Raw genomic sequence first — 26,999 nt, 5'->3', positions numbered from 1 at the left:
GAATGTTTTGTCCTGACGAATTATTCTTTTCATTTGCTTCCCCCCTTCCACCCCTCCTCCTCCCAAAACCACACGAATGCTTTTCTCTTCATATTCCTAAACATAGATATCTTAATGAGGTGTTGGTGGTTGGAAGGTAGTAGTGAAGATGGAAATACACATTAAGATCTGAAATTTAAAGGGCTAGTTGAGTGCAGGTGAAGACATGCAGCTGAACTCTGGTACTTGATAGTATAATATCTTACACTTATGGGGTGGCTAATAGTGATGTTTTCAGCATGTAATTTCTGGAATTGCAGGTGGTGGGTTCCAAAGTCTATGTTCTTTCTAAACCATATGTACTTGTGCTGGAATGGAGATTTTCAGTATCATTGTATTTTTCATAGGGTTTTTGACCTAATGGGTATCTCGTTTGATTTGATTTACCATCTTCTAATACTACATAAAGGAACTGATCAATTTTTCCAAGGAACCTACGTAAACCTAAGTTTACTTGAATGAAAGCTTCCACTGATCTATGACTCTGTCACACTCATCTTCCAGATCTCTTTTTCTTCTCCATCTTCTCGTTTGGCTAGAGTACAATCTTTTCTCACCTTTTGAAGCACCTTAACCAGTGACCCTTTTCTCTAGGAAACAGGGCAGTGGTGGTGTGGATATCCTCCCTGGACCTTTCCCTTCTGGCATTGCACTTGTGATAATGACTGCAATGCTAATAAAACTAATCTCACTTTCATCTGGAACTAGAGGTACAGGACCTATCAAAAACTTTTCAGTAGAAGGTAGGATAGAAATACAGCTAAATGAATAAAGAAACAAAGAAATGATCTCTAGGCATGAGGAAGTATGAAGTCAAGGTCAAAGAATAATTCAAGATTAAGAAAATTATTGAATTTGGGTGAAATTGGCACACTGCCGTAAATGTCTTTTTGGCTTCTTCAACATGATGCAGTTGTGTGAGGCCATTTAAGAAAGCATCTCTAAAGAAGGAGTATTTAAAGAAGGAATGTTACTTCCTTCATGAGTGAAAAAGGATGTAAGCAGCATTGTTGAAGTGTTACATGGAATAAGGTTCTTAATATACGCATCAGGACAGGTGGCATATAGATATTCAATCTTTTAATTGATTTTGTAAAAATGACTGCTTGTATGAAAGGTGCTTGTTTTTTAAAAAAATCTCATGTTTACCATTTTCAAAAGAAGAAAAGTCTGTTTTGCAGGTTTCCTTCTGTTTAATATCCCCAAAGAGAGGCTAGCTACCTGGATTCTGGAAATCTCAAACAGATGTAGCAAATATGTGAGCTTTGGGGTATAAAGACTGCCTAATTGTGAAATATATTTATACAAAATGCTGCAGTGAGTAATTGGAGTGTAAAGAACTCATTCTATTATCATTATTTTAAAGCTGGTCAAGAATAATAATGTAAACTTATCTCTCTGGCTCTTGCTTACCTGCTAATAATGCAGCTGAGTCCCTACAGGTATTTCTGAGTCTCACATGTGCTTGTCCGTGGAGATATCACTTCCTTTACTCCTCTCTTTCTCTACCTCATATCTTCTGGGTTCTACTGATGTATCCTAGAGACACTATCATCACAACAAACAAACGCCTGTGCTCCTGAGGACACTGCTCCCTGTACCAGTGGTCACTGACAATAAAGCATGGAACCCTGGAGATGTCAAAGCTATGCCACGCAGTGCTTCTCTGGCTTTCTGGGCTATATTCCATGAGGGTCTATCAAAGTGATATTGGCTTTTACTCTCATATCTTAGAGGATTTTGTGGAAAACAGCCTTTTTTTCATTCTTTTTTCACAGCTCTCTCCCTTCCCTGGGAGAGATATGAGTCCAGAGGGAGCTGAGCTGGCAATAAAGACAAGTAGTAACACTACAACATACCTAGTATCAGCTTTTCCTTCAGAGGCTTGATTCTCCTACTTCCTATGGGATGAATTCTAACCCAAGCACTCCTCTGTTCCTCATGCCAATGGACATTTGGTGAGCTTGGTTCCCTAATTTCAGCAGACGTGTCCAGAAGGGTTCCAGTTTAACACCAAGTTGCAACTTCTAGCTACATTTGTAATGCTGTCGAATATATCTCCTTCCTATTTAAAGGAGGTTTAATTTACCAAGTGATAAAATCCTTTGAGGTCAGGAGCCATTGTTTAATTTCTTTCAGAATACGTGGTATGATTCTGGATGCTGCCAGATTCACAAGAGGGCATTGTGTAGATGGTGATGGACCTCTTTTCACAGAGGTGAAGATAAGTAAATCATGGTGTAGATTGCAGCAAGAGACATTTAGTTAAGAAAAAAATTAGAAATTCCTGAATGGAGGTTTGTACTCCTTTGCCTCCTGTGACTCCTCTTTTCTCTTACACTTCACATCCAACACAGAAGGAAATGTTGTTGGTGCTACAATCAAAACATATCCAAGACTTTGACAGCTTAATACCTTTCTTGCTGCTACCATCCTAGTCCAAGCCAACATCATCTCTCACTTGGGTTATGGCAATAACCTCCTGATTGATCCTTGCCTTGCACTTCCCTGCCATTTATTCTTTTTTTTTTTTTTAACATCTTTATTGGAGTATAATTGCTTTACAATGGTGTGTTAGTTTCTGCTTTATAACAAAGTGAATCAGTTATACATATACATATGTTCCCATATCTCTTCTCTCTTGCATCTCCCTCCCTCCTACCCTCCCTATCCCACCCCTCTAGGTGGTCACAAAGCACAGAGCTGTGCTATGCGGTTGCTTCCCACTAGCTGTGCTATGCGGTTCCCTGTGCTATGCGGTTGCTTCCCACTAGCTATCTATTTTACGTTTGGTAGTGTATATATGTCCATGCCACCCTCTCACTTTGTCACATCTTACCCTTCCCCCTCCCCATATCCTCAAGTCCATTCTCTAGTAGGTCTGTGTCTTTATTCCCGTCTTGCCACTAGGTTCTTCATGACCTTTTTTTTTTTTGCCCTTAGATTCCATATATATGTGTTAGCATACTGTATTTGTTTTTCTCTTTCTGACTTACTTCACTCTGTATGACAGACTCTAACTCCATCCACCTCACTACAAGTAACTCCATTTCGTTTCTTTTTATGGCTGAGTAGTATTCCATTGTATATATGTGCCACATCTTCTTTATCCATTCATCCGATGATGGACATTTAGGTTGCTTTCATGTCCTGGCTATTGTAAATAGAGCTGCAATGAACATTTTGGTACATGACTCTTTTTGAATTATGGTTTTCTCAGGGTATATGCCCAGTAGTGGGATTGCTGGGTCATATGGTAGTTCTATTTTTAGTTTTTTAAGGAACCTCCATACTGTTCTCCATAGTGGCTGTATCAATTTACATTCCCACCAACAGGGCAAGAGTGTTCCCTTTTCTCCACACCCTCTCCAGCATTTATTGTTTCTAGATTTTTTGATGATGGCCATTCTGACCGGTGTGAGATGATATCTCATTGTAGTTTTGATTTGCATTTCTCTAATGATTAATGATATTGAGCATTCTTTCATGTGTTTGTTGGCAATCTGTACATCTTCTTTGGAGAAATGTCTGTTTAGGTCTTCTGCCCATTTTTGGCTTGGGTTGTTTGTTTTTTTGTTATTGAGCTGCATGAGCTGCTTGTAAATCTTGGAGATTAATCCTTTGTCAGTTGCTTCATTTGCAAATATTTTCTCCCATTCTGATCCATTAAGGCAAATGGATCTTTAAAAAATTTAAGTCAGGTAATGTCTTTTAACCTTACATGCTCAATACCTGAAAATGGCTTTCCATTTTTCTTATGACAATGTCCTTGCAATGGCCTTCAAAGTCACACATTCTGTCATTGGGACTGAGTTTTTTACAATGGAGTAATAAACTATAATGACAGAAATAGAATTTTTAAATAGAAAGTTCTCCAAGATATTAAAAATATCCTATATTTAATGAATGTATGTAATGGAAAAACAAAACAAAACATGAGCTAAGAGTTCAACTCTGCCACAAAGTAATCATGTGATCTTAAGTCACGTTTTGTCTCCGAGTCTATTTTTTTTTCTATAAAAATTAATGACTTGGCTCCAGATCATCTTTAAATATTTTTCCAGTCCTAGAATTTATCATATATTAAGACCATATGACTGAACCATGTTCAAAAGAATGTATTTATAGATTCATTTTTTTCTAAAGTTATTCATGAATTTGGATTAATCAATTTACACTTTTCACGAGTCACCTTGTTAAAACCAGGAGAATTCATTGAATACAACTACTCAGAATTAGTGTCTTAATCTGTGGTCATGCAATGTAGCCAGCATATCCACATGAAAATCAAACCTTTGACTCTGAACAAACTGGAATAATATTCTCACCAAGTAAGTTAATTAACCATAGTCAAGTTAATCATCACACAGAAGAGCCATTCTTTCTTGTTTCTATGAAACTGCCTCTTTCGAGATCCTTCTCAAAATTGTGTGCAGCATATCTATAATTATATTTTAATTATGATGGTGATGATGATGATAACATTTATTTAGGACTTACTGTATGCCAGGCGCTGTTCTAAGCACTTTTTATACATAAACTCATTTAATCATCGTAAAAATATGATGAGATAGGCGCTAATATTATTTCTATTTTAATATATGGAGATGTAAAGAACTTGTCAAAAAGTGTCACAGTTGGGATTTGAACCTAGGCAATGTGACTTCAAATTTCATGCTCTTATTCACTAAGTTATACTGTGTGTGTCAAGCTATGATTGTTTTGTTTAAGAGATACTATCTTTACCCTTAGTTTTCTTTCAGTTTGCTCTCTCTTCTTGAGATTTATTTCATTGTTTAGACCCACATTCTTTGGAAAAATAAACTGAGGTATGTTCATGAGAAAATTATTTTACATTTCTAATTATTCTCTACATCTATGAATCCTTTTTTATTTCTCTCTTAGTGCTAAATGTTTTATATGATATTTCAGTAAAGGGGCCATTCTTTTCAAGCTCAATATTTTTATTTTAACACGAGACTCCACAATATCATTCTCTATTTGTATACAGTCTATATCTATGGAACTATACCCATGTAAAAGCTAATTTGGAATAAGTGGGTGATATTTCTCTGAAATCCTCAGTAGTAACTATTACAATTCTAAAAATTAACTGATGGATTTGTTCTAATTCCTATATTGTTCTTTTATTTGAAGAAAGTGAAAATAAGCATGGTTTACATGTGTAAACACATAATAGCTATGATTTATTGAAGTTTTGGTATGTACTAGGTTAATAATATATGATATCTCCAGTCCTAACAACAACTCTGAAAGGTTGATTTGGAAGGTAAAGAAGTTAAACAATTACCCCAAATTCCTAAATTAATAAGTGGTGAAGACAGAGTCAAACTTCCTACTATACCATAGCATCATGCAGATATGTAAATATCGAATTGTAACCTCCTCAATGATAGGAACCACGTTTTATATACTTTTTATTTTCTTATCATGCCAAGTGAAGTGTTTTGATGTGTTAATTATTTAATAACTATGTCAGAAAGCTTGGAGTGTCACAGTGAGAGCAGGTAGCTTCATTGTGTGACCCTGAGTTCCCTTTCATTTTCCAGGATCAGTAAGTTTTACCTAGTGTGGTAAAGGTTGATGTTCTTCAATCAGCCTCTATTTCTAGAATTTTTCTGTAAAATTGGGACTAATATTTTCTTACCTGTCAGGTTGTTGTATTTGTCTAAGCACAAAATGCTTACTTGTCTGTTAAACCAAAGCTGAGCGTCAATATTGGGTCCCTTAAAGATACACTATTTTCTGAGGGCGAGTGAGAGCTTTTTGGCTTTAGTCCTATGCCTAGTGTTGGCATTATCCTGGGCTTTTACCCTGCCTTCCTCATCTTGGGAAGCCCTTCTACTAGGTTTACATTCTATTTTTTTAGGAGTCTCTGTATAGATATACTTAGGTATACCATATTTAAATATGTATTTCCTAGCCCCTTCTACTGCATTATGACATGTTATTTCTCCACTGTAAGAAATAAGCATCCAATAAAGATAATTAGGTCAATAACTTTCCATCTCATCCCCTCTCTCTACTGTATCCTGGTCAATCAGTTTATAAGTATATGGTACTTACATTTCAAATGCCTATCCCTTTCTTATTGGTGTGTGCTGTTTTACCTGTCTTCCCTCCCAACTCTGTCATCTTCTCACCTACTAGACCCACTTTCCATTATCTGTCACTGCAGAGAAATCTGCACCCCCCCCATCTAAAACCTGATCCATGAAAATACTAACACCATGATTTATGAGTTGAAAGCACAATGAACAACTTTAGGCACATATTCAAAAAACTGATTGAAATGAAGCAGTTACTTTATCTGGAAAGAAGCTTACAGTTTCATTTTAAAACAAAGGAAGCTCTTGTTTTTTACAATGTACATTTTGTCTTTTTCTTCCAGAACCTAAACACATATTTAGAAAAGTGACCTCTATACCCTTGAAACATAAGATGATATACCATTGTGTTACGTTCCACACAGTTATATTTTTAATGAAAAATGAGCTGTTTTAGATCCCATCTTTCCATTTTGGAAAAAAAAGGGGAAATATCTAAAGTTTGCAGCCTTCAGGCAAAATTGCAAAGGTTATGTGTTTTAACTAAATGTGGACTTCCAGTGAAGTGTGACATCCCCCAAAATGGATTATAATCAAGTTGCTGCCAAAGCTGATGAGCATTTTCTGACGCATAATGGTCACGACTTGTAGATTCGCAACCTGGCCTTCTCTAGGTTCCCAAGGGTGAAAAATGATTACTAACCTGCTGACAGACTATCGCTTCCTTAAAACACTCCTGCTCCAAAGGCAGATTAATGAGAGCTTTGTGGAAGATTACACTGTTAGAAAAAGACCATGAGAAATGTGTGCTAAGGAAGGAGAAGGGATTTAGTTTAGAGTACTCTGGAGAATAAACATCATTTGTAGGATATTTTTTTTTTAAACATCTTTATTGAAGTATAATTGCCTTACAATGGTGTGTTAGCTTCTGCCCCACAACAAAGTGAATCAGTTATACATATACAATATGTTCCCATTTCTCTTCCCTCTTGCATCTCCCTCCCTCCCACCCTCCCCATCCCACCCCTCTAGGTGGTCACAAAGCACCGAGCTGATCTCCCTGTGCTATGCGGCTGCTTCCCACTAGCTATCTGTTTTACATTTGGTAGTGTATATATGTCCATGACACTCTCTCACCCTGTCACATCTCACCCCACCCCCTCCCCATATCCTCAAGTCCATTCTCTAGTAGGTCTGTGTCTTTATTCCCGTCTTGCCCCTAGGTTCTTCATGACCTTTTTTTTTTTTTTTTTAGATTCCATATATATGTGTTAGCATACGGTATTTGTTTTTCTCTTTCTGACTTACTTCATTCTGTATGACAGACTCTAGGTCCATCCACCCCACTACAAATAACTCAATTTCACTTCTTTTTATGGCTGAGTAATATTCCGTTGTATATATGTGCCACATCTTCTTTATCCATTCATCTGTCGATGGACACTTAGGTTGCTTCCATATCCTGGCTATTGTAAACAGTGCTGCAATGAACATTGGGGTGCATGTGTCTTTTTGAATTATGGTTTTCTCAGGGTATATGCATAGTAGTGGTATTGCTGGGTCATATGGTAGTTCTATTTTTAGCTTTTTAAGGAACCTCCATACTGTTCTCCATAGTGGCTGTATCAATTTACATTCCCACCAACAGTGCAAGAGGGTTCCCTTTTCTCCACACTCTCCAGCATTTATTGTTTCTAGATTTTTTGATGATGGCCATTCTGACCAGTGTGAGGTGATATCTCATTGTAGTTTTGATTTGCATTTCTCTAATGATTAGTGATGTTGAGCAGCTTTTCATGTGCTTCTTGGCCATCTGTATATCTTCCTTGGAAAAATGTCTATTTAGGTATTCTGCCCATTTTTGGATTGGGTTTTTTTTTTTTTTTTTAATATTGAGCTGCCTGAGAAGCTTGTATATTTTGGAGATTAATCCTTTGTCAGTTGGTTCGTTTGCAAATATTTTCTCCCATTCTGAGGGTTGTCTTTTCATCTTGTTTATAGTTTCCTTTGCTGTGCAAAAGTTTTTAAGTTTCATTAGGTCCCATTTGTTTATTTTTATTTCCATTTCTCTAGGAGGTGGGTCAAAATGCATCTTGCTGTGATTTACGTCATAGAGTGTTGTGCTTATGTTTTCCTCTAAGAGTTTGATAGTGTCTGGCCTTACATTTAGGTCTTTCATCCATTTTGAGTTTATTTTTGGCTATGGTGTTAGGGAGTTTTCTACGTTCATTCTTTTACATGTAGCTGTCCAGTTTTCCCAGCACCACTTATTGAAGAAGCTGTCTTTTCTCCATTGTATATTCTTGCCTCCTTTATCAAAGATAAGGTGACCATATGTGCGTGGGTTTATCTATGGGCTTTTTATCATGTTCCATTAATCTATATTTCTGTTTTTGTGCCAGTACCATACTGTCTTGATTACTGTAGCTTTGTAGTATAGTCTGAAGTCAGGGAGTCTGATTCCTCCAGCTCCGTTTTTCTTTCTCAAGATTGTTTTGGCTATTCGGGGTCTTTTGTGTTTCCATAGAAATTGTGAAATTTTTTGTTCTGGTTCTCCTTAGTAGGTTTATTCCTAGATTCCTAGGTATTTTATTCTTTTTGTTGCAGTGGTAAATGGGAGTGTTTCCTTAACTTCTCTTTCAGAATTTTCATCATTAGTATATAGGAATGCAAGAGATTTCTGTGCATTAATTTTGCATCCTGCTACTTTACCAAATTCATTGATTAGCTCTGGTAGTTTTCTGGTAGCATCTTTAGGATTCTCTATGTATAGTGTCATGTCATCTGCAAACAGTGAGAGTTTTACTTCTTTTCCGGAATACAATGCATTCCTTGTATTTCTTATTCCTCTCTGATTGCTGTGGCTGAAACTTCCAAAACTATGTTGAGTAGTAGTGGTGAGAGTGGGCAACCTTGTCTTGTTCCTGATCTTAGTGGAAATGGTTTCAGTTATTCACCATTGAGAACAATGCTGGCTGTGGATTTGTCATATATGGCCTTTATTAAGTTGAGGTAAGTTCCCTCTATGCCTACTTTCCGGAGGGTTCTTATCATAAATGGGTGTTGAATTTTGTCAAAAGCTTTTTCTACATCTATTGAGATTATCATATGGTTTTTATACTTCAGTTTGTTAATGTGGTGTATCACACTGTTTGATTTGAATATATTTAAGAATCTTTGCATTCCTGGGGTAAACCCTAGTTGATCACGGTGTATGATCCCTTCAATGTGCTGTTGGATTCTGTTTGCTAGTATTTTGTTGAGGACTTTTCCATCTGTTTTCATCAGTGATATTGGCCTGTAGTTTTCTTTTTTTGTGACATCTTTGTCTGATTTTGGTATGAGGGTGATTGTGGCCTTGCAGAATGAGTTTGGGAGTGTTCCTCCCTCCGCTATATTTTGGAACAGTTTGAGAAGGAAAGGTGTTAGCTCTTCTCTAAATGTTTGATAGAATTCACCTGTGAAACCTTCTGGTCCTGGACGTTTGTTTGTTGGAGGATTTTTAATCACAGTTTCAATTTCAGTGCTTGGGATTTGTATGTTTATGTTTTCTATTTCTTCCTGGTTCAGTCTCGGAAGGTTGTGCTTTTCTGAGAATTTGTCCGTGCCTTCCAGGTTGTCCATTTTATTGACATATAGTTGCTTGTAGTAATCTCTCATGATACTTTGTATTTCTGCAGTGTCACTTGTTACTTCTTTGTTTTCATTACTAATTCTATTGATTTGAGTCTTCTCCCCTTTTTTCAGAAGGAGTCTGGCTAATGGTTTATCAATTTTGTTTATCTTCTCAAAGAACCAGTTTTTAGGTTATTTATCTTTGCTCTTGTTTCCTTCATTTCTTTTTCATTTATTTCTGATCTGATATTTATGATTTTTTTTCCTTCTGCTAACTTTAGGTTTTGTTGTTCTTCTTTCTCTAATTGCTTTAGGTGTAAGGTAAGGTTGTTTATTTGAGATGTTTCTGTTTCTTGAGGTAGGATTGTATTGCTATAAATTTCTCTCTTAGAAATTTTGCTGCATCCCATAAGTTTTGGGTCATCATGTTTTCATTGTCATTTCTTTCTAGGTATTTTTTGATTTCCTCTTTGATGTCTTCAGTGATCTCTGGTTTATTTAGTAGTGTATTGTTTAGCCTCCATTTGTTTGTATTTTTTACATATTGTTTCCTGTAATTGATTTCTAGTCTCATAGCATTGTGGTCGGAAAGGGTACTTGATACAATTTCAATTATCTTAAATTTACCGAGGCTTGATTTGTGACAAGATATGATCTATCCTGGAGAATGTTCCATGAGCACTTGAGAAAAAAGTGTATTCTGTTGTTTTTGAATGGAATGTCCTATAAATATCAATTAAGTCCATCTTGTTTAATGTGTTGTTTAAAGCTTGTGTTTCCTTATTTATTTTCATTTTGGATGATCTGTCCAATGGTGAAAGTGGGGCGTTAAAGTCCCCTACTCTGATTATGTTACTGTCGATTTCTGCTTTTATGGTTTTTAGCACGTGCCTTATGTATTGAGGTGTTCCTCTGTTGGGTGCATAAATATTTACAATTGTTATATCTTTTTCTTGGATTGATCCCTTGATCATTATGTAGTGTCCTTCTTTGTCTCTTGTAATAGTCTTGATTTTAAAGTCTATTTTATCTGATATGAGAATTGCTACTCCAGGTTTCTTTTGATTTTCATTTTCGTGGAATATCTTTTTCCATCCCCTCAGTTTCAGTCTGTATGTGTCCCTAGGTCTGAAGTGGGTCTCTTGTAGACAGCATATATATGGGTCTTGTTTTTGTATCCATTCAGCCAGTCTATGTCTTTTGGTTGGAGCATTTAATCCATTTACATTTAAGGTAGTTATCGATATGTATGTTCCTATTACCATTTTCTTAATTGTTTTGGGTTTGTTATTGTAGGTCTTTTCCTTTTCTTGTGTTTACTGCCTAGAGAAGTTCTTTTAGCATTTGTTGTAAAGCTGGTTTGGTAGTGCTGAATTCTCTTAGGTTTTGCTTGTCTGTAAAGTTTTTAATTTCTACGTCGAATCTGAATGAGGTCCTTGCTGGGTAGAGTAATCTTGGTTGTAGGTTTTTCCCTTTCATCACTTTAAATATGTCCTGCCACTCCCTTCTGGATTGCAGAGTTTCTGCTGAAAGATCAGCTGTTATCCTTATGGGGATTCCCTTGTATGTTATTTGTTGCTTTTCCCTTGGTGCTTTTAATATTTTCTCTTTGTATTTAATTTTGGTAGTTAGATTAATATATGTCTTGGTATGTTTCTCCTTGGATTTATCCTGTATGGGACTCTCTGCCCTTCCTGGACTTGATTGAATATTTCCTTTCCCATATTAGGGAATTTTTCAACTGTAATCTCTTAAAATATTTTCTCAGTCTCTTTTTTTTCTCTTCTTCTCCTGGGACCCCTATAATTCAAATGTTGGTGCATTTACTGTTGTCCCAGAGTTCTCTGAGACTTAATGTTGTCCCAGAGTTCTCTGAGACTGTCCTCAATTCTTTTCATTCTTTTTTCTTTATTCTGCTCTGCAGTAGTTATTTCCACTATTTTACCTTCCACGTCATTTATCTGTTCTTCTGCCTCAGTTATTCTGCTATTGGTTCTTTCTAGAGAATTCTTAATTTCATTTATTGTGTTGTTCAACATTATTTGTTTGCTCTTTAGTTCTTCTAGGTCCTTTTTAAATGTTTCCTGTATTTTCTCTATTCTATTTCCAAGATTTTGGATCACCTCTACTATCTTTCCACTGAATTCTTTTTCAGGTAGGCTGCCTATTTCCTCTTCATTTCTTTGGTCTGTTGGGTTTTTACCTTGCTCCTTCATCTGCTGTGTATTTCTTTGTCTTCTCATTTTGCTTAACTTACTGTGTTTGGGATGTCCTTTTTTCAGGCTGCAGGTTTGTAGTTCCAGTTGTTTTTGGTGTCTGCCCCCAGTGGGTAAGGTTGGTTCAGTGGGTTGTGTAGGCTTCCTGGTGGAGGAGACTGGTGCCTGTGTTCTGGTGGATGAGACTTGATCTTGTCTTTCTGGTGGGCAGGACCGCATCCAGTGGTGTGTTTTGGGGTGTCTGTGAACTTATTATGATTTTAGGCATCCTCTCTGCTAATGGGTGGGGTTGTGTTTGTGTCTTGCTGGTTGTTTGGCATAGGGTGTCCAGCACTGTAGTTTGCTGGTTGTTAAGTGGAGATGAGTCTTAGCATTGAGATGGAGATCTCTGTGAGAGCTTTTGCCATTTGATATGTGGGGCCGGGAGCTCTCTGGTGGACCAGTGTCCTGATCTTGGCTCTCCCACTGCAGAGGATCAGGCCTTACACCCGCCCAGAGCACCAAGACCCTGTCAGCCACTCAGCTCAGAAGAAAAGGGAAAAAAAAAAATCAAGAAAGAAAGAAAAATAAATAAAATAAAATAAAGTAAAATTTTAAAAATTTATTGAAAATAAAAAAATTAAAAAGTAATTAAAAAAAAGAAAGAAAGAAGAGAACAACTAAACCAAATAACAAATCCATCAATGATAACAAGCGCTAGAAACTATACAAAAAAAAAAAAAAGAAAAATGGACAGACAGAACCCTAGGACAAATGGTAAAAGCAAAGTTATACAGCGACAATCACACAAAGAAGCATACACATACACACTCACAAAAAGAGAAAAAGGGGAAAAAAATATATAAAAAAAAGGAAGAGAGCAAACAAATCAATAAACAAATCTACCAATGATATTAAGCTGTAAATACTAAACTAAAATAAACATAAAACCAGAAACAAATTAGATGCAGAAAGGAAACCCCAAGTCTACAGTTGCTCTGAAAGTCCACCGCCTCATTTTTGGGATGATTCGTTGTCTATTGAGGTATTCAACAGATGCAGGGTACATCAAGTTGATTGTGGAGTTTTAATCCGCTGCTCCTGAGGCTGCATGGAGAGATTTCCCTTTCTCTTCTTTGTTCACACAGCTCCTGGGGTTCAGCTTTAGATTTGGCCCCGCCTCTGCGTGTAGTTCACCTGAGAGTGTTTTTTCTTTGCTGAGACAGGATGGGGTTAAAGGAGCAGCTGATTAGGGGGCTCTGGCTCAGTCAGGCTGGGGGGAGGGAGGGGTACGGAATGCAGGGCGAGCTTGCGGTGGCAGAGGCCAGCATGACGTTGCAACAGCCTGAGATGTGCCGTGTGTTCTCCCGGGGAAGTTGTCCCTGGATCATGGGACCTTGGCAGTGGCAGGCTGCACAGGCTCCTGGGAGGGGAGGTGTGGATAGTGACCTGTGCTTGCACATAGGCTTCTTGGTGTCTGCAGCAGCAGCCTTAGCATCTCACGCCCATCTCTGGTGTCTGTGCTGATAGCCGCGGCTCACGCCCATCTCTGGAGCTCATTTAGGCGGTGCTCTGAATCCCTTCTCCTCACGCACCCCAAAACAATGGTCTCTTGCCTTTTAGGCAGTCCAGACATTTTCCCAGACTCCCTCCTGACTAGCTGTGGTGCACTAGCCCCCTTCAGGCTGTGCTTACACAGCCAACCCCAGTCCTCTCCATGGGGTCTGACCTCTGAAGCCCGAGCCTCAGCTCCCAGCCCCCACCTGCCCCAGTGCGTGAGCACACAAGCCTCTCAGGCTGGTGAGTGCTGGTCGGCACTGATCCTCTGTGCGGGAATCTCTCTGCTTTGCCCTCTGCACCCCTGTTGCTGCACTCTCCTCTGTGGCTCTGAAGCTTCCCCCCGTCCACCCCCCGTCTCCATCAGTGACAGGGCTTCCTAGTGTGTGAGAACTTTTCCTCCTTCACAGCTCCCTCCCCGAGTGTAGGTCTCATCCCTATTCTTTTGTCTCTGTTTTTTCTTTTTTCTTTTGCCCTACCCAGGTACGTGGGGAGTTTCTTGCCTTTTGTGAAGTCTGAGGTCTTCTGCCAGCGTTCAGTAGGTGTTCTGTAGGAGTTGTTCCACATGTAGATGTATTTTTGATGTATTTGTGGGGAGGAAGATGATCTCCACATCTTATTCCTCCGCCATCTTGAAGGTCCCTCCATTCTTTTCTTCCTATGTTGTACTCCAATTATATGTATATTTGACTGCTTACTATTTTTACACCGGGAAATTATGTGTTTAGTCTGGGTATTTTAAAGTCTTTTCTCTCTTTGCTTCTTTTTTTTTTTTTTTTTTACAGTTTCTATTGCTATGACTTTGAGTACACTGATTTTTTTCTGCAGTGTCTACTCTGTTCTTAATCCCATCATGTGTATTTTTTATTTTAGATAATGTAGTTTTCATCTCTAGAAGTCACACTTAGGTCTTTTATTTACCTTTTATTTCTCTTCTTAACATGTTCATGTTTTTCTCTACCATTTGGAATACATAGAACATCTTTGCAACAAGCGTTTTAACGTCCTTGCCTGTCTTGTCAGAGCAGCCTTTCTACTGAGGCTTATGAGGGTATGAGCTATCCTCAGTATTGTGTACATTTCAGGATTTGTTTGGTCTATGTTTTTTAGTGAGTCTTTCTCCAGACTCAGGTAGTTTCTTCTCACACATGTGCACAACAGAACTTAGCCAAAGACTTGTAGGGATCCCTCTACATATCCCTGTTTCAATGCACCTCTCTCCTTTCTGGACCCTGTCCCGGTAATTCTACATTTTTGACCTTCTTGAACTCTGATCCCCGTTTTTTTTTTGTTCTCTGTTTAGTTTCATCCTTCTTTCTCTGCAGCCTAGAAACTACCACCAGGCAATAACATGGTAAATTAGACTCACTGTATCGATGCATTGATTTTAATTTTCTAAGGTATCATCGTCTTATACTGATATTTATACAATGTCTCACAAGAGTTGGTTAATATATTTTGTTTTGTGTTCTAATTATTGAAGGCAGGAGGGAACCATTTTACATTTCTTCTAGCAGTGTATGAGGTTTCCAACTTTTCCACATTCTTACCACATTTTGTTATCATCCATTTAAAAATGTCTCTATCTCTATCTAGATCTCTCTCTCCACCACAGTGGGTGTGAAGTTATATCTCGTTTTGGTTCTGATTTGCATTTCCCTTAATGACTAATGATATTGAGCAACATATTTTCATGTGCTTATTGGTCATTTGTAATCTTATTTGAAGAAATATCTATTAAATCATATGAACATTTTAAAATTGTGTTACTTTTTTTTTTACTGTTGAGTTGTAAGAGTTCTTTATATATTCTGGGTATTAGACCCTTATCAGATACATTATTCGCAAATATTTTCTCCCATTCTGTAGCTTGTCTTTTTTACTTCTTGATAGTGTTCTTTGATAAGTAAACATTTTAAATTTTGGTGAAGTCCAATTTATCTACTTTTAATGTTGTTGTTTGTAATTTTGGTGTCATGTCTAAGAAACCATTGCATAATTCAAGGTCGTTTACATTTACACCTGTTTCTTTTCTAAAAGTTTTATAGTTTTATCTCTTATATTTAGGTTTTTGATCCATTTTGAGTTAATTTTTTAATATGGTGTGAGTATGGGGTCTAATTTCCTTCTTTTGCATGTGGAAATCCAGTTGCTCCAGCATTATTTGTTGAAAGGACTATTCTTTCCACATGGAACTGTTTTGGTAGTTCTGTTAGAAATCAACTGAACAGAATGGTTTATTTCTGGACTCTCAATTTTAATTCATTGATCTAAACGTCTAGCTTTATGCCAGTACCACCTTGTCCTAATTGCTGTAACTTTTTAACAAGTTTTGAAATTGAAAAGTTTGAGTCATCCAAATATTCCAGAATTGTTTTATTTTAGATCCCTTCCATTTCCATATGAATTTTAAGATCAACCTGTAAATTTCTAAAAAAAAAGGGCAGTTGGAATTTTGATAGGTATTACATTGAATCTCCAGATCAATATGGGGAGTATTACCATTTTAGCAATATGAAATCTTTCAATCCATAAACATCAGATGCCTATCCATTTAAATCTTTCTTAATTTCTTTCAATGATGTTTTCAGGGTACATGTATTGCAATTATTTTGCTAAATTTGTTCTTAATTATTTTACTCTTTGTATGCTACTGTAAATGGAATTGTTTTCTTAATTTTATTTTAGATTGGTCATTGCTAGTGTATAGAAATATAAATGATTTTTATATGTTGATCTTGATCCTGAAACCTTGGTGAGCTCATATATTAGTTCTTGTAGTTTTTAGTGGATTCCTTACAATTTTCTATATACAAGGACATGCAATCAACAAATAAAGGTAGCTTTACCCCTTCCATTCAGATTTGGATGCCTTTCTTTTCTTTTCTTTTAAATTTCTCTGGCAGAACATTCATTACAGTATTGAACAGAAACAACGAGAGTGGACATTCTTTGGTTCCCACCCACAACTTTTGTGCTGTTGTCAAATATATTACATTTCTATATGTTATTGGTCCCCAAATATAATTATTTGCATATCATTTTATACAATTGCTTTTAAAATCATTTAAGTATAGAAAGAAGAAAAGATATGCATTTACACTCTTTTATTTTTATAATTATCTAAGTACCTTTACCTGTGGTGTGTGTGTGTGCATATGTGTGTGTGTGTGTGTTTCAATTTTCATCTGGGTAACTTGCTTTCAGACTGAAGAATTTCCTCTCATATTTTATTTTATTTTTTTGTAACATGGCTCTGCTAGGGATGAATTCACTCAGTGTTTATCTGGGAATATCTTTATTTCACCTTCATTTTTGAGAAATAGTTTTGCTGGGTATAAGATTTTTGTTTGATAGCTTTTTATTTCAGCACTTTGACTATGTCATTCAACTGCCTTCTGGCCACCTGTGTTTCTCATAAGAGACCATTTCTTAATTATATGGGATTCAACTGCATGTGATGAGCTGTTTTTCTCTTGCTGCTTTCAAAATTTTCTCTTTTTCTTGGCTTTCACCATTTTACTATGATGTACCTGCATCTGTATCTTTTTGTGTTTATCCTACTTAGAGTTCATTCTTGCATGTGGAGATAAAAGCTTTTCAGTAAATCTGGTAAGTTTCCAGACAGTTTTTCTTTGAATATTTTTCTGCTCCATTTCCTTTCTCCACTTCTTCTGGGACTCCTGTTATATGTATGCTGGCATTCTTCAAATTGTCTCACATTTTTTCTGAGACTCTATTCGTTTTTAAAAATTCTATTTACTATCTCTTTGTTTTCTTAAATTAATTTTTATTGGAGTATAGTTGATTTACAACATTGTGTTAGTTTCTGCTATACAGCAAAGCGAATCAGTTATACATATACATATATCAACTCTTTAGCTTCTTTCCCCATATAGGTCATTACAGGGTATTGAGTAGAGTTCCCTGTGCTATACAGTGGGTTCTTATTAGTTATCTATTTTTTATACAGTAGTGTGTATATGTCAATCCCAATCTCCCAATTTATCCCTCCCCCCTTTCCTCCTTGGTAACCATAAGTTTGTTTACTACATCTGTGACTCTGTTTCTGTTTTGTAAATAAGTTCATTTGTACCATTTTTTTAGATTCCACATGTAAGCGATATTATATGATATTTGTCTTTCTCTGTCTGACTTACGTCACTCAGTATGACAATCTCTAGATCCATCCATGTAGCTGCAAATGGCATTATTTCATTCTTTCTATGGCTGAATAATTTTCCATTGTATATTTCTCCAAAGAAGACATACAGTTGGCCAAGAGGCACATGAAACGATGCTCAACATCTCACTAATTATTAGAGAAACACAAATCAAAACTACAATGAGGTATCACCTCACACCAGTCAAAATGACGATCATCAAAAAAATCTACAAACAGTAAATGCTGGAGAGGGTGTGGAGAAAAGGGAACCCTCCTACACTGTTGGTGGGAATGTAAATTGGTACAGCCACTATGGAGAACAGTACAGAGATTCCTTAAAATACTAAAAATAGAGCTATCATATGATCCAGCAATTCCACTCCTGGGCATATACCCATAGAAAGCCATAATTCAAAAAGATACATGCACCCTAATATTCATTGCAGCACTATTTACAATATCCAGGACATGGAAGCAACCTAAATGTCCATCGATGGAGGAATGGATATTTTTTATCTCTTTGGACTGTATAATCTGTATTGATATAGCTTCAAGTTCAACTATTCTTTCTTCTGCCAGTTCAAACCTACCGCTGAGCTCTTCTACATTTCATTTATTGTACTTTTCAAGTCTAGAATTTCTTTTTAATTTCTTCTATAACTTCTATATCTTTATTGATATTTGATTAGACATTTACTTCTTTAAACATGGTTTCCTTAGTTCTTTAAACATATTTATAACAGATACTTTGAAGGCTTCGTTATAGCTGACATCTGGACCATTTCCCAGGCAGTTTTTGTTGCCTGTTTTTTAAAAAATATGTATGTCACACTTTTCTTTTTCTTTGAATATATCACAATTTTTTGTTGAAAACCACACATTTTAGGTAATATATTGTAGCAACTCTGGATGCTGATTTCCCTACCCCCTCCCTGGGGCTTGTTTTTGTGTTTTTATTTGTTTTGTGTCTTGACTAGACTATTTTAGTGAAGCCTATTTCCCTCACAGTGTGAAGTGTTTGGTTTTGTTCCTCAGAGGATGCATGCAGCCTCAAGTGAGTGCATAACTCACTTTGGGATGATGGGGTTGTTTAATCAAGGCACTATTGAAGGTCTCTTTTCCTGGTCTCTCTGTTAAGCTGTGAGCATTTGTTATTACACTCAGATGTTAGACTTTGTTAATTACTGACTTATTGCTCTATTGTTTTAAACAATGCCTGGGGGTATACATTCTCCATATTCTGATTCAATTAAATTTGGGCATGAGTAATTTTTGAGGCCAATCTTTGGTTTGTTCTGAGTACAGGAGGTGATCAGGCTGGAAAGAGGGGTGTTCCAGTGTGATAATTCTTCCTACTGGGAAGCCCTTGACCCTTGGCAACCCTAACCTTGTCCCATCTTTCTTTAATCGAATTTTTATGGATAGCAAGATAATGAAGAATCACTGACTTAACTATTTCAGTGATTAAAAATAAATAACTTATTCTCATTGGTCAATTATTCCAGGGATTTAGCTATAAAAGGTTGACAATTACACAAAAGAAATTTACATTTTTTTCCCCCTGAGGTACTCACCCAGAGCCCTTATTATAGCTATAGTCAATGTCAAGGGTGTTCACATATTTGGAAGAATTTGGCTTCTTGCTTTTTATTTGACATCACTTAGAAATGAGCATGGCTTCTACATATTTCTAAGATAATATTGAAAATTGAAAGAAAGCCTGCTCTGAACATTTCTTTTAGTAATTTTTACACTTTTTTTTCATAGTAGTAATCTTCCTCCTGCACATGTATATTCTCTAGAAATTACCTTGGCAATTTTTCAAAATATAGATGCAGCTTCAGTAATTTGTGAAAATACTATACAATAACCAGGGAGTTTGACTTGAAGGGCTTTTGAGTTTGGCATTCCTCTCTAATGAGGAGACGGGCAGGTATATTTTTCCTTCCTTGCTCTCCAAATGTAGCACATTGTATAGTTTATTAAAATCACTGCAGTCAATGCCTATGGGGATTGCAAGCTTAGCTAAAAACTCAAGAGAGCTGGAATTGCAAAAACTGTGTCAGTAACTAAGTACAGAAGAGCAGCGTGCTTGCATGTTTTGCCAAAGTAGAATATTGAAAATTATTAAACTGATCTATTGGCTTTGGTCTCTACCATTGGAAAATATTAGAAAATTTTACATTGATTGATATAAAATCACTTAATGAAGTTTAAAAATTCAAAAGGATACCCTGAGTTCATTAACTACATTTCCAGTTATGAAATTAGAGCTGTTTATACTTGAGTCCCAAAGGCTTTGTGTCTTGAGTTTTCTGTGAAGAAGAAAAGATGTTTGCTGAGCCTGACTTTGTGTAGAGAACGACTTGTGAAATGCACACAGTTTTCATCTATCCAAGATCTTGTTATCCCAAGGCTCAACTTGGGGAGAATCTGCTTCCAAACTCACTCACTTTGCTGTTTCCAGATCTCAGGTTCTTGCTGGCTTTTTGCTGGAGATAACCAGTTTCTTGCCACCTGGGCCTCTCCATGGGGCAGCTTACATGACACCTGGCTTCTCTAGAGCAAGCCAGCAAGAGGGAAAGAGAAGGAAAGAGTGAGAGTGAGAGTGGGAGAGAATGAGAGAGAGAGAGAGAGAGATGGAACTAGTCATGGTCTATTTGTAACCTAATTGTGGAAGTGCTATCCCATTACTTTTGCCAAATCCTGTTTATTAGAAGCATATCACTAGGTCCAGTGACTCAAGGGGTGGGGATTGCATAAAAACAATGAATCCAGAATGCAGGACTATCTTAGAGACTACTACAGCAGTATGAACAGAACCACAGTACTTGCATTTGTAATTCACACTTTTTTGATAAGAATTTGGCCTTTAGTCATTTTATGATCTTGTTTTTAAAGCCATTATGCTAATAAGGTTAAAGCAGGAATCACAGTGAAGTTTTTGCAATGGCAACATTAAAGGACATAAATACCCTCTGCTAGCATTATCACTTGTGTTTTCTGAGATTTTTATCAGATACTTATTACTACGTCTACTTTTCTTAAGTGTCATCCTTTTGAAAAGCTTTAGGAAGGCCTGTCAACATTTGTCTGGATATACCTATATAGATGATGTTTCTTGGCTGGATTTATTATATTATCCATAGGACCTTGAGAAGCAGTATATTAAAAAGAGGAACATTTTACTTTACAGAATTTGGTTTGACTTTGTAGCTTTTTTGTTTTCAAAATGGTAAATAGTAAAAATTAAGCAACACAATACACATAAATACAAATGTAGAATCCATCTCATAAATCCAAAATATCCTCTTTTGGTTCATTGGAAAAACATTTTTTAAAAAAATCACAAACTGGAGTTTTCAAGTCTTTATGAACAATTCTTATGATAAGAAAAATAACATGTGAAAGGTATATCCTCTTAGTGGAATAAGAAAGACCTAGTGTCTTTTCTAAAGATGACATGGGTTATATTAGGCTTTGAAAATATATTGTTGTATTTCAAAGAACATGCTGTAACACGTGGTTTATGTACACCTATATGTTATAATATCAAAACCATTGTGGCTATAGGAAAACATCTAACCCTCCTTTTCACTTGTAAAAGGGAGACAAATAATGCTACTAAATATAGTACCTATCTCATAGGTTATTTTGTTGATCAAATGATGAACTATAAGCATGTTAAGGATAGGGTCATTTTTTCGCTCATTGCTGAATCCCTAGTACCCCTATAACAATGCCTACAACTTAGAAGGTATTCATTACATACTTGGTATTAAGCAAATATGTCCAGTTTAGTACCTAACACATAGTAAACATTCAATAAATATCGGCAACTGTGATTATCTGTCCAACGACAAAATAAATTTTTCTAAAGTCAGTGAAGATGTTTTAAGTCAAAAAGCAGAAGTTGTAGAACCACCTATCAGGAAATGAAAGAGATGACTCTATTAGAAAGATTTATTGGTCTGCATGATTTTAAGTCATGATATGTTGTAATTGCTCTTTTAGAATTGATGGACTGATACACTTACCACCCTTTTGAGCATTAAAGAACATAGTTATAGTTTTACTCTCTCCCTATGGGCTTCTCTGGTCAAATTAGGATGAGGAAATCAGTACTAAATACTCAGAGATCCTGACTTACTAAAATTCTGGTTTAGATCACTTTGATCTATCTCCTCTAGAATCAACAACTCAAAAGTATTTGAAAGGAAAAAAATATGTAAGCTTCCCTTCAAGATAAATTAAATATTGTAGTTCTTTCATGTTTTCTATGCAACAAGGAAATTATATCTGATATATACCAAAATAATTAGTTGGTTCAGTAAATTCTTAGAAACAATAATTAAATCTTTTAACTAACTTATTTCTCTAAATTGACCAGTAAATTACATCAAATAATTACTCTAAAAAAATAGATTTTATATAAAAGGATCTGAAATACTTGGATTCTAACCTCAGCTTCCCCATTTACTGCTAAGAGACCTTGAGTAGGTTTGTAATCTTTCTACAAAGTGGCACCAATACTAGTACCCATTACATAGAGCTATTGCAACTTTCAATGGAGGTAATGGAATTTAAATGCTTAACAGAATTCCCCTACCTTGTTATTAAACCAATACATGTTAGCTGTGAAATGTAGTCATATTACTAAATGGACACAGTCTGAGCATTCGTTTCTTCTTGAAGCATTAAGTATTTGGCTTCAAATCTGTTGTTATTTTCCTAACGCAGCACCAGGAGAGGAAGCAACAAAGTAAGTGAGCCCTCTATGTCTGACCTTTGGACCATTGTTCCAACACATGATTTCCTAATCCCAACCCAGTGGAGTAACAAGAACTGACATGTATTCCCACTGTGACTTTCTTTGACAACTCACAGCAGGCTAGAATAGGGTAGGATAGAATAGGCTGAATCATTTTTTAATCTTAAAAATTTTAGATTCTCTTCATTCTCTGTCTGCTTGGTATATTCTGAAAACAGTTTGCACAAGTTAAATTTCATCTTTTTCCTTCTAGAATGCTATTAAATGTGTATTTTAAAAATCTGGTTCTCTTTTCATTTCTATAAATCTATAAAACATGTACATATATATATTCACATGTTTAATGTTCCTAAATTTCTGTTTTGGAATTTTTATATCACATTAAAATCTGATATTAACATATTTGCAACTATTCTGAGCTAGATAACTAATGAGTGATATTTTGATATCATTAATTTCATTAGTTTCTCAGTTATTTTTTACATGGCATCTTTGCCTTCATTGGATTTTTTTCACTGATATTCTCATTAATTGTACTTTTGCAACTTCAGCTTGGTCATTTATAGTCCTTGCCTTGAAAAATATATTTTAAAACAGAGATGTAGCCAAGAAAAATGACTGTGAAAAAGACCAGTTTCTCATAGTCATATAAGTACTGTTCTTTATAAGTCTACAAATGGTAATTTATTTTTATAATATGCCAAAAGAACTCTTCCTTTTTGTGTATTATTTTGGTAAACTTTACTTTTTTAGAATAGTTTTACTGTTTTTAGAACAAATTTACCGAAAAATTGCTGAGATAGTACAGTTAATTCCCATAAACCCAGTTTCTTTTACTAACATCTTATGTTAGTATACTTTGTTACATTTATATCGTTTACTAACTAAAGTCCATACTTTACTCAGATTTTCTTAGTTTTTACCTAATGTCTCTTTTCTGTTCTAGGATTCCACATTACATTTAGCTGTCATGTATTCTTAGGCTCCTTTTGGCTTTGATAGTTTCGTAGATTTTCCTAATATATGATGACCTTGACAGTTTTGAGGAGCACTTTGTATTCTGTAGAATGTTCTTTAACTAGGACTTGCCTGATTTTTTTCTTCTCATAATTTGACTGGAGTTATAGGTTTTTGAAATTAAGACCACAGAGGCAAAGTACCATTATTCTCATTATAGCATATCAAGGATAAACGCTATCAACATGACTTATCACTGTTGATATTAACTTTGATCATCTACATTTTTTTTGATCATCTACATTTTTGATCATCTATATTTTGATATTAACTTTGATCACCTATATTTTTTAAAAAATAAGTTGCTCATTTAAAGACCATTCTCATTTGGATACCAAATATTATGCAGACATTGTGTTGATGTATTCATGTTTGGGAATGTCTGCTCTAGACCAGCTTTCCCACTGTTTCATTATGTGCATCAGCTTAAGGTGAAGTTGAGTAAGGGGCAGGCTTCTGATTTTAATTCAAAGCCATTAGCCCATCCATGGAGGGAGGGATACTAATCTGGGCTGGAGATATAGGAGTGAAAGTGGGGGTTGAATATAATGACTTGGAAGAGGGTCTTATAAGAAATAGTCAGTGGTCAGAGCCCAGACACATGGACTCATAGTAATTTATTTTCAGCTAGGAAATAGAGTACCAGATTACAAACCGCTGGAGAATCTCAATTATGAAAATTGGGAGAATAGAGTGTACTGAAGAAAATAAAATCAGCACTCTTGTGTGCACATGCTTTCTTAGGACTAACGCTGGTACTGCAATCTGGACCTAAGGCAGCAAGACTGATTTCAGACCCCACTCTCAGAATTGCACTAGTTGCTCTAGTCAGGACAAGGCTTGGTTGGGCTTGCAGAGAGATGACCTTGGTGACCCCAGCAAAGCATTTGGAGAAGGAATGGACTGGTTTTAATATAGTGTCAGTAGATGGAACACTCTGATCATTCATTTACATGAAATAAAATTGAAGGACAAGGTGCCCATTGTTCAAATTGTACAGAGTCAGTAGCAAGCCCAGAATTAGAACTCAGAACTCTCAATTTTCCTGTTCTTTATTCCTTTATAGTTTGAGTTTTTATAAATCTCTATAAAATGTGTTTTTTTACATTTTTTGAGTTATTTCTTTGTCTTATTTATTTTATCCAGATATTCTATTTTAACTGTTTTTTTTTTTCACATTACAGTACCAAATCATATAAGGACTTAACTAGATTTTGTTACTTCTTATATCAAGAACCAGATTGCTGAATTACATATTAGTTTATTTTCATTGGAGATGAAAGGGCAAAGCTAAGCTTCAGTCTATTTCTACTGACTATACAGGAGAGAAAAATAGTCTTAACTGATTCTCAGATCATAGGTTATACTTAGAGAATTATCTCTTTTAAAGCAGAAAAACATATATATATATTTTTTGCCTTTACACACAAAGCAAATTATATCTTAGAGCCCTTGTGGGAATAAATATGAAATACATATTGTGTGAGGTGATATCATTTGATGGAATTCCTTTCTAGTCTATCTTAAAAAAAAAAAACTAACAGTTTTCTTTTGTTTTTGTCCTATAGGTTTTACAAATTTATTAATTTTTACTTTTTGAAAATCAAAATAGAATATAACATCCAAATGTCATAAATTTAAACTTTGTTAAAATTAATTTCTTCATAGGATCTTTACTAGCTTTTTATGGTTTACTCTTTCCAGCCCATAGCCTGTTTTTTATTTTAACACACTGAATTTTAGCTGTAAAATGATCTAATACCTTAATATGTAACCTGAAGCAAAAATGACTCTTGAGTAAGAATTCACTTTTAACAAGTGTTTTAAAAAGTAGACCTTTCTAATTAGCTCTTGTTATAATGGCAGAAGATATATAATCCTGGTCTAACTAGAAATAATCTCAATGTGATAACACACATAAAATCCATAGGGTTATGAAATGTAAAATTATACTAAAACATCAGCTAAGGAGCATATAAGCCAAGAAAAGGATGACAGTATGACACTGTTTTCACTGCCCATCAACCAAGGATCATTTGCAATAACACACCTCAGGTACACAAATAGATGTGTAGTGCACATGGATAACAAATGCATTTCAGCAAGAGATTTCAGTGAATACAAAATTAGCTTAGAAGGAGGCTAGAGGACTTAAAATGTTCACACATAACTTTCCACCTCTTAAAGAAAAAAACAACAAAACAAAAATCCACAAACTCTTTAAAGAGCAATGTTGAGAAATGAAGTGTTTGAGGCACTGAATAATGACGTCTTCGCGATAGCTTCAATACACTAAACAGAATATGTCTTATGTCATCACCTTAAGTTATGAACATGTTCAAGATCAAGAAGCAAACCCAGAACAAGATCAAGAAGCAAACCCAATAACTGCCAGTTTTCAAGTGAGAAAAGAAAAGGAAAAAAAGTGGATGTATATAAAATACAATTTCACTCTGCCGTGATTACTGTTGTATTCCCAGTATATATACACAGCACTTAGTATATAACAGTCACTTAATATATTTTTGTTGACTGACTTCTGAAGAAAAAAATATCAGTAGAGATCAGAATGTAGCAAACTATTAGAAATTCATAGGTTGACTCAAAATGTCATTATACTTCAAGCTGCCCATTTTTCCCTTTTCCCAAACTGCTAGCAAGTATAGGAGATTTTCTCCTGGCCCCTCCTTTGTCAAAAGCGCTATGAAATGAATGTCTGAATCTAGTAACAGGTAAGAAGAGGCGGTGGATAAATATGGGTCAGGTTGGTTGGCAATAATAATAAATTTGTAATAATTTTTGAGTAGAAGTTATTTATTAGATAAAAGCAGAAGGAAAGAATATAGTTAATAAGAGTAAATAAGAGATTGTTCTTAGAACACACAGTAGTAGAATTATAGGGATATAAAAGAAGCATAGGGACATCATTAACAAGGAAAAGTGATTGAAAAGGAGTAGATGTTTTAGTCATAAAAAATTGTGTAAAGTTATATCAAGCATTTCTATAAGTTATCCAAGAAGGTCTCATTTCATTGAAAGTAAAAGAAACCGATTCTTCACAGCATGAAAAATTATTGATCTATTTTGTTACTGTGAACTTTAACCTTTTTGCCCACATCTCATTTTCATAGAATATGCTTTAAAAATTATTTTATGGTGAATCATAGTTTTATGACCTAGGGCTTACAAACAAATTTATTTCATTAATAAGCAGGAAAGACAAGAAACTTGATTGATTGCTAGAGTGATTTTCTTTTTCTTTTAGCAAATTGTTTCTTTCTGAAAAAATATGTGTTCTAGAGTCCTCTTTAGTAGAATTTCTAAATGACAGGTGGATGAAATTTTTCCTCTTTTGAATTTGTCTTGATTACAAGAAATTAGCTAATTCCATCCCTCAGTTCCCCCCAAGTAAGTTACAGCTGTACATGCAGCATTATCTGAATTGGAAATATCCTTCAAAAAATCATTCATTTGCATGTCCTATTACAAGAACAGGCAATAATTACTTGCCCTTTCTTGTTGCTCTTTAAATAAAATACTTGACAACACTCTACATAAATATGCTTTAAACT

General features: G+C 35.6%; 1 protein-coding gene across 5 annotated transcripts in view; it reads left to right on the top strand.

Annotated features, from left to right (window-relative positions):
• Positions 1-26,999, top strand: part of GRM1 (glutamate metabotropic receptor 1) — a 349,857-nt gene that overhangs the window by 106,030 nt on the left and 216,828 nt on the right. The gene's annotated exons all lie outside the window — the stretch shown is intronic.

The sequence above is a fragment of the Eschrichtius robustus genome, chromosome 9, assembly GCF_028021215.1.
Source record: "Eschrichtius robustus isolate mEscRob2 chromosome 9, mEscRob2.pri, whole genome shotgun sequence".
Taxonomy (NCBI): Eukaryota; Metazoa; Chordata; class Mammalia; order Artiodactyla; family Eschrichtiidae; genus Eschrichtius; species Eschrichtius robustus.
This window is presented reverse-complemented; position numbering and strand designations above follow the sequence as displayed.